Genomic DNA, 8,099 nt, shown 5'->3' on the forward strand with positions numbered 1-8,099 from the left:
TCCTGTTTCATATCTTTGTCAGTAGTTGAGGTATGGGCTTTTCTTAACCCAAAGGCCAGTTCTGCCAAGAAGACAAGCTCCCAGTGGGGTGTCTTTGGTGTTCAAGGTTCTCTCGGGAGTAGAGTGGCGTTGCCAGGAGTAATTGTGTCTCATAGGCACAGAATTTTAGGTTAGTTTAAAGGCCACTTTTTTACAGCTCTTTAATGAGGCTGAAGATTATACTATCTATACTAAATATAATCTCTAGGTAACTAGAAGACCCGATTAACCTAAAAATAAACATGACAAACATATAATTTTTAATACCTATCTAACTTGAAGACTAAGAGAATAAACAACTGTGTAATATATGAAGACAATAATCTTCATCTGTTAACAATGTCATTACATATCAAATGTAAACAATGATATTACATAAATAGTATCAGAGGTAGAAATGTACATTGTAATATGGTAAACAATGTCATTACATATCAAATGTAAACAATGATATTACATAAATAGTATCAGAGGTAGAAATGTACATTGTAATATGGTAGATGTATCAATACAATATAAGCATATTCTTATACAAAATTAGAGGTAGGAATACTCACATTCAATATTCAATATATCAATATACAGGAAACAGTACCAATACAATTTTCTAAAAACAGTAACTCACAAATACCAATCATCCCATCATACCAGTTAATCCTACCCCCCTTTTTTTTGAACATACTCTTAATTTCATAAAACATCTCCCCATCCCCTCAACCCGAAGTTTCCGAGATGCCCAGAAACAGGAAACAGGAAGGGAGCCCCAGCATCTGTGCACCCCAATTTATAAACATTTGCCCGAGGCCGTCCCGCCACCAAAGGGCGGGCTCTCTCTACAGGATCTCATTCCAGTGTTCCAGTGTGGGTCTCTGTCTCTATCTCTATCCATCACCAGATGAAGGTTCTATGATGATATGCAAGATATTCATCTGTGTGGCTATAGGATAAAGCCAGTTCAGGAACCCTTTGCTCTGCTGCCCAAGGAACAAGCTGGGGACATTTCCTTGGGAACCTGGAAACCCCTCTAGGGTCAAGTGTCTTGTCAACCCTAAAATGGCTTCCTTAATTAAGATATCTACTTCCCTGCTCCCATATCCACCCTTCCTACATCCCAACCATCCCATTCCCCCAAGCTCTCCCCATCCTCCCATTCTCCCTTCTCTCTCCCCATCTTCCCTTACCCCCATCCCCACCCCCAAGCTCTCAATTTTTGCCTGGTAATCTTGTTTACTTCCAATATCAAGGAGGATAACTATATGTTTTTCTTTGGGTTAACCTTCTTATCTAGCTTCTCTAGAATCACAAATTATAGGCTCAATGTCCTTTGTTTATGGCTAGAATCCACTTATGAATGAGTACATACCATATTCATCTTTTTGGGTCTGGGTTATCTCACTCAGGATAGTGTTTTCTATTTCCATCCATTTTCATGCAAAATTCAAGATGTCATTGTTTTTTACTGCTGAGTAGCACTCTAAAGTGTATGTGTGCCACACCTTCTTTATCCATTCTTCTATTGAGGAGCATCTAGGTTGTTTCCAGGTTCTGGCTATTACAAATAGTGCAATGAAGAGAAAGTGGGAAGTAGTTTACAACACATGGGCACAGGAGACCACTTCCTACTTAGAACCCCTGTAGCACAGACAATAGGAGCAACAATGAATAAATGGGAACTCCTGAAACTAAGAAGCTTCTGTAAAGCAAAGGTTACTGTCATTAAGATTAAAAGGCAACCTACTGATTGGAAGAAGATCTTCACCAACCCCGCAATGGACAAAGGTCTGATCTCCAAAATATATAAAGAACTCAAGAAACTGGACATTAAAACTCTAATTAACCCAATTAAAAAATTGGGTACTGAACTGAACAGAGTATTCTCAACTGAAGAAGTTCAAATGGCCAAAAGACACTTAAGGTCGTGTTCAACCTCCTTAGTGACCAGGGAAATGCAAATCAAAACAACTTTGAGATACCATCTTACACCTGTCAAAATAGCTAAAATCAAAAACACCAATAATAGCCTATGCTGGAGAGGATGTGGAGTAAGGGGAACACTCCTCTATTGTTGGTGGGAATGCAAACTTGTGCAACCACTTTGGAAAGCAGTGTGGTGGTTTCTCAGGAAACTGGGAGTCAATCTACTTTAGGACCCAGCAATTCCACTCTTGGGAATATACCCAAGAGATGCCCAATCATACTGCAAAAGCATTTGTTCAACTATGTTCAAAGTACTGATCTTTAAACTATATAATCAGGAAATTAGACATCAAAATTCCAAATAACTGAATTTAAAAATGGGGTACAGAACTAAACAGAGAATTCTTAACAGAAGAATCTCAAATGAGTGAAAGACACTTAAGGAAATATTTAACATCCTTAGCCATCATGGTAATGCAAATCAAAACTACTCTGAGATACCCTTTTATACCAATTAGAATGGCTAAGATAAAAAATACCAGTGATAACTTGCTGGGGAGGATGTAGGGTAAGGGGAACTTTCATCTATTGCTAGTGGGAATGAAAACTTGTACAACCACTTTGGAAATCAGTATGGCAGTTTCTCAGAAAATTGGGAATCGACCTACCTAATTATGCAGCAATACCACTCTTGAGCATATATCCAAAAGATACTAAATTATACTACAAAGACATTTGCTCAGATATATTCATAGCAACATTATTTTTAATAATCAGATCCTTAAAACAACTTAGATGCCCCCTCAATCAAAGAATGGATAAAGAAAATATGGCACATTTATACAATGGAGTACTATTCAGTAGTTAAAAAAAAACAGTGACATCTTGAAATTTGCATGAAAATTGATGGAACTGGAAAATAAAATCCTGCATGAGATAATGTAGACCCAAAAAGATAAATATGGTACATACTCACTCATAAGCAGATACTTGTTTTAGGAAGGCCACTTGTTAGTTTGCAGCTACCCCAAAATAACCAGTATATTATTTGTAATAGTGTTTGGCCGATAGCTTAAGTATATTTCTGGCTAATTTTTTACATCTTAATTTAGCCCATTTCCATTAATCTGTATAGCGTAGATGGCTGTGGCTTACCAGGTAAAGCTACACTGTCTGTCTCTGGTGGGGCTACATCACTTCTTTCTGGACTCCATCCTCTTTCTCCTAGCATTCAGTTTAGTTCACTTAGCTTAGCTCTGTTCTTTCCTGCCCTTTTAAAGACTAAAGCAGTGTCTTTATTAGCCAATGGTATTCACGGCATACAGACAGGAATCTCAAATCAGATACTAGCTATAAACAAAGGATAATGAGCCTATAGCTCATGATCGGAGAGAAGCTAAGTAACAAGTTGAGCCCTAAGAAAAACATATTTAGATCCACCTGGAAAGTCAAAATATAGAAGATCCCCTTACAAAATTGGGACCATGAGGGTGGGAGGAGAAGGAAAGATGGAAGAAAAGAAGAGTGGAGAAGGGGACAGGGGAAGAGAACGTGAGAGAATAGTTGAGATGGAGGAAGGGCAGAGATGAGAGCAAGGAAAGAAATATCTTGATTAAGGGAACCATTATAGGATTATCCAGAAACCTGTCTCTAGTGAAATTCCCAGGAATCTACAGAATGACCCCAGCTAAGACCCTAAGTGTTAGAGGAGTGGGTGCTAAAACTGGTCTTGCCCTGTTGTCGACAGATGAATATATTAAATATCACCATAGAATCACCATCCAGCAACGAATGGAAAAAGAGGCGGAGACCTGCATTGAAGCACAGGACTGAGCTCCCAAAGTCCTGCTGAAGAGTGAGAGGGGTGAGAATATGAGCAAAGAGGTCAAGACCATGATGGGTACACCCCTTGAAACAGTCTACTGAGCTAATGGGAGCTCACCAACTTCTACCAGACTGAGAAAGTACAGGCATAGGTCCAAACTAGGCCCTTTGAATGTGCTTGACAGTTAGTTTCATGCCTGGGGAAGACTGAGGGGCCAATGATAGTGGCACCAGGATTTATCCATACTGCTTGTACTGGATTTTTGGAAACCTATTCTCTTTGGATGGATACCATACTCAGCCTAGATATTAGTAGGGAGGGCCTTAGACCTTCTCCAAAGCAATGTGCCTTACTCTCTTTGTGAAGTGGATGGGGGTGTGCTGGGGGGATTAGTGGAAGGAATGGAAGAAGGGAGGGAGTGGGAATTTGGATTGGTATTTATAATGAAAAATGATAGTTGTATTTTCTTTTTAAATAAATAAAACAAAAAAGGTTGAATTTCCAATTATACTAACTTATAAAAATGAAAGTAAAAGAAGATAATAATAATACTGCTACATTAGAAATTGAAGGATGCAGTTAGTAATATATTGAGGATATAGACTTTGAATACTAGAAAACTAATAAATTTATTTAAGACATATGTGTATATGTCTTAAACAAATATTTATATGATATTTATTATTGCATTTCAGGAGATTTGCTTAGTTTAGGATTATTTAGCTCAGTCTCATTTATATTCTTTTATTTTTAAGGAATAGTACCACTGCCTTAATTCAGTCTCAAAAGGTTGCCATGACTACTTTCATTGATGTAGCTCATTAACCCATGGAATGAAATTCTGAACACATTTATTCTAAATTCTAAAGCTATGCTGTCTTGAAGGCATAGCCTATAACAATTCATCTCATGAAATTTTGAATTCATCCATTTATTATCTAGTCCAATTGAAAAATAACAAGGGACTGAATGCTGAGGGAGCAGGTCCAAGCCAGGGACATTTGCACAAAGAGACCCGAGCCAGCTCAAGGGCAGGTTGAGCCGTCAACCTTTGCCAGAACAGGTCCAAGGCAACAGCCTTCACAAGATCAGGTACAAGGAGCAACCACTGAGGGAGCAGGCCTGAGCCAGAGACCTCTGCAGGGTGAGGTACTAATCTCCAAGGGAATAGACTTAAGCCAGAGACTTCTGTGGGACTGTGCCCAAGCCATAGACTTCTGAAGGAACCGACCCAAGTCAAGGACATCTATGGGAACAGGACTGAGGCAGCAATCTCCACTGGGACAGGCCAGATACAGCGACCTCCAGAGGAGCAGGTACAAAGGACTGACTGCCAAAAGAGCAAGCCTCAGCCAGAGAACTCTTCAGGACCAAGCATGAGTCAGGGACCTCTAAGGGAGCAGGCCTGAGCCTGGGACCTCAGCAGGAGTAGCCTCAAGCAAGCAACATCTGTAGCAACAGGCACAAATAACTTTTGGGATATCAGAGCAACACCAGGGAGCACCAAGTGACTTCAAGGAATGCCTAGTGACTTCTAAGTGATTGGAACCATGGCCCTGACTGCACCATAAGGAGCAACCATATAAGCCTTAGATCCACTGGCACCTGGAAGACTGATCACCAGAGGCAAAGATCCAACAACCCCAATCAGATGAAAAGATGAATAGACAAGGTAAGAACACATTCAATAACAAAAGAACAACACAACACAAACAAAAACTGGTGGCTCTACAACAGTGAGATTAAGCATTGAAATATAGATGAAGCAGAAGAAAATGACATAGAAAATAATTTTAGGAAATCTTTGAGGCCCTTAAAGAGAAAATGAAAAATTCTCTGGAAGAAATGGAAGAAAAGATAACAAAAAATTGGAAGAAATCAAAAAATCCTCTTCAAAAATCAAGCAAAATAAATCAATGAAATAAATGTTGGAGACTTGAAAAACAACCTAGAAACAATAAAGAAAACAGAAACTGAGGGAAATCTGGAAATGGGAAATATGAGAAAACAATCAGGAACCACAAATATAAGTATAAATAGCAGAATACAAGAGATGGAAGAAAGCATCTAGAGTGCTGGGGATACAATACAGGAAATAGACTCATCAAAGAAAACATAATATCTAAAAAGAGCTTAACACAAAATATCAAGGAAATATGGGACACTATGAAAAGACCAAACTTAAGAATAATAGGGCTAGAAGAAGGAGATGTCAAAATCAGAAGCACAAAAAATATTTTTAACAAAATCACAGAATAAAATTTTCTAACCTAAGGAAAGATATGCATATGAAGATACAAGAATCTTACAGAACACCCAACAGATTATGTCCCCTTGCCATATAATAATTGAAAAACTAAGTATATAAAATAAAGAAAAAATATTGAGAGCTGCAAAAGAAAACACATAAAGGCAGACCTATCAGAATTATACCTCATTTCTCAATGGAAACAATGAAAGCCAGAAGGTCCTGGTCAAATGTTATGCAGACACTGAGAGACCATGCTTGCCAGTCTAGAATACTATACTCAGCAATAGCATAGACAGACAAAAAAGATATTTCATGACAGAATAATATTTAATCAATACCTAGTCACAAGCCCAGCCCTACACAGAGTACTAGAAGGAAAACTCCAACCAAAGAAAGTTAGTTAGCTACATCCACCAAAACACAGACAGTAGGTGATCACATAGCAGCAAAACACAAAGACAGGATAAACACATATTAAAGCATCAACAATGAAAACTAAAATAACAGGAACTATCAATTACTGGTCATTAATATCCCTTAATATAAATCAACTCACCTGTAAAAAGACACAGGGTAACAGACTGTACATGAAAACAAAATCCCTTCTACTAAACAAAAGAAACACATGTTGACCTCAAAGACAGAGATCCCACAAATCAAAGTTTTAGGAAAAAAATTCCAATCAAATGGGCCAAATAAACAAGCTTGTAGCTATGCTTATATTTAATAAAATAGACTTCAAACTTAATTTGATTAATTAAAATTAATCAAAAGAGACAAAGAAGTACATTTCATATTAGTCACAGAAAAAAATCATAAGGAGGAAATCTCAATAATGAATGCCTGTTCCTCAGTACAGGGTTACCCTCATATATAAAAGAAACACTACTAAACTTAACTCACACATTAAACCCCACACACTAATAGAGAGAGACTTCAACACCTCAATCTCACTGCTGGACAGAGAAATAAGGAAAATAACAAACACACACACACACACACACAGACACACACACAAAGAGATACATTAAGGTAGAGGTCAAGCCCAAATATGAACTAAAATTCAGGAATTCATCGTTAAAAAAATAACAATGCAATCTTTTAGCTTAAGAAGAAAATGAGACAGAATGAAATCAGCAGATGATAGGCTTCTCACACTCCTCTCATAAACATCCTCGAAAGCTGTTTCTTACTTAGCTATTTGAGAGTTTTCAGTTTCAAACAATATATTTTGATCATATCTGAAGAAACAGAAACAGGAGGCTTGTGACATCTTTAATCTTTAAGAAACTCCTCCAAAGCATGAAGCACAGATCTTACCTTAAGTGTGAAAACAAACTAGGGAGCAATCAGAACCCACTTGGTGCAGACTGCTATGAAAGAAAGTGATAGCAGACATCATTATTCTTGAGAGTGGATGAATAGTCGCCCAAACATGAGGACAAACCTGCCGAAATATAGATCACAAATTGCAGAAAACTAGATAGGATTCAGGTTTCAGTAACATGACAAATTTTCCAATGGTAAACTATAGTACAAATTCTCCTAATAACTGAGAGAATTGACAGTAGAGGATATGACTGCAATATAAGAAATAATTTAGTGCTTTTTAATCTATTTGAAAAAGATTTCGGTAAAGAACACACTGCAAAACACAATTAATTCTTTTAATATTTAACTCTTTTAAAGCAATTTTAGATTATATGAGAACACATGCCTTAATACGACATTTGGTTTTAAATAGTTTAATTAAATTGATTGGTATGTTTAAATATGCACTTATTTTTTATTTTTTCAAAAATTTAGTTAGATATTTCTAACGGTCTTAGTGAATGTGTGTTTTGCGTGTGTGTCTGTGTGTGTGTATATGTGTATTAAAGAGATTGAAGAACAAAAAAAAAAACAGAAATATTGACCTTCACATTATTCCTAAAATTTGAACATTTGATGCTTTATTTACATAAAAGGAAAGAAATACACATTGGAGGAACTTGAGAGCATTGAGAAAATTTTTTCCCACTGGGGTATATCATAATTTTAAAATTTATCTTATATTTTTCCAAATCA

The sequence above is a fragment of the Microtus ochrogaster genome, unplaced genomic scaffold, assembly GCF_000317375.1.
Source record: "Microtus ochrogaster isolate Prairie Vole_2 unplaced genomic scaffold, MicOch1.0 UNK37, whole genome shotgun sequence".
NCBI classification, from domain to species: Eukaryota; Metazoa; Chordata; class Mammalia; order Rodentia; family Cricetidae; genus Microtus; species Microtus ochrogaster.